This window comes from Ipomoea triloba, chromosome 16 (genome assembly GCF_003576645.1).
Source record: "Ipomoea triloba cultivar NCNSP0323 chromosome 16, ASM357664v1".
NCBI lineage: Eukaryota > Viridiplantae > Streptophyta > Magnoliopsida > Solanales > Convolvulaceae > Ipomoea > Ipomoea triloba.
In genome coordinates, this window is record NC_044931.1 from 12606509 (window position 1) to 12607334 (window position 826).

Below are 826 nucleotides of genomic sequence, written 5' to 3' on the forward strand. Positions count from 1 at the left end.
CGCCAATAGTCCATTACTTCCATTATCCTATATATTTATATTGTGTTCGATAGAATTGAAGAATTCTTCTTGATCGTACAAAGTTCAAAGTCACAAATTTTCAAGTCTTTCAATTCTCAGGTAATTAAAATTACTAAATATTCACAATTTTTGTTTATTGTTTTATTTATATGAGTTAATAATTCTTATTTCAGAATAATATATTCAAGAATTTGTTTCTTGAATAATTATTTGTTCATAGAGTTTCTAAATTATTTTTTTTAATTTTTTCTTTAGGGTTTTATAATTATGTCTTCTAGAAAATATTCATCTGAGTTTGAAAAGCGTAAAAAGAAAAAAAGAATTGAGCAACTAACTCAATCTCAAAAGGGAGCTCTTGAAAAATTCATTACAAAAGAAACTCAAATAAATGTGCAAAAAGATGATGCTAAGGAAAAATTGTTAGATGCTAATCATCATATAGAAAATCAAGATGATTGTGAGATTGGAAAACATTTAAATGATAGTGTGCACAACGAGGATAGGTATCATTGTGACAATGAAAATAATAAGAATGACAATAGTTGTTTAGATGATGTTGGTCACAATGATAAACCAAATGATTCGCTTTTATTTGACATATATGATCCAAGAAATTGGGATGTCCTTGATTCTAGATTAATAGATATTCTTGTGAAAGATGGTCCTAAAAGAGATTTATCAATAAATAAAGGTCCTAAAGATAAATTCTCTAGAAGATTTTCCTCAGCATTTTACACAAGATATTTGCCAAATGGAGAGAAGTGTGATCGGGATTGGCTTGTATATTCAAAAGAACTTGACAAGG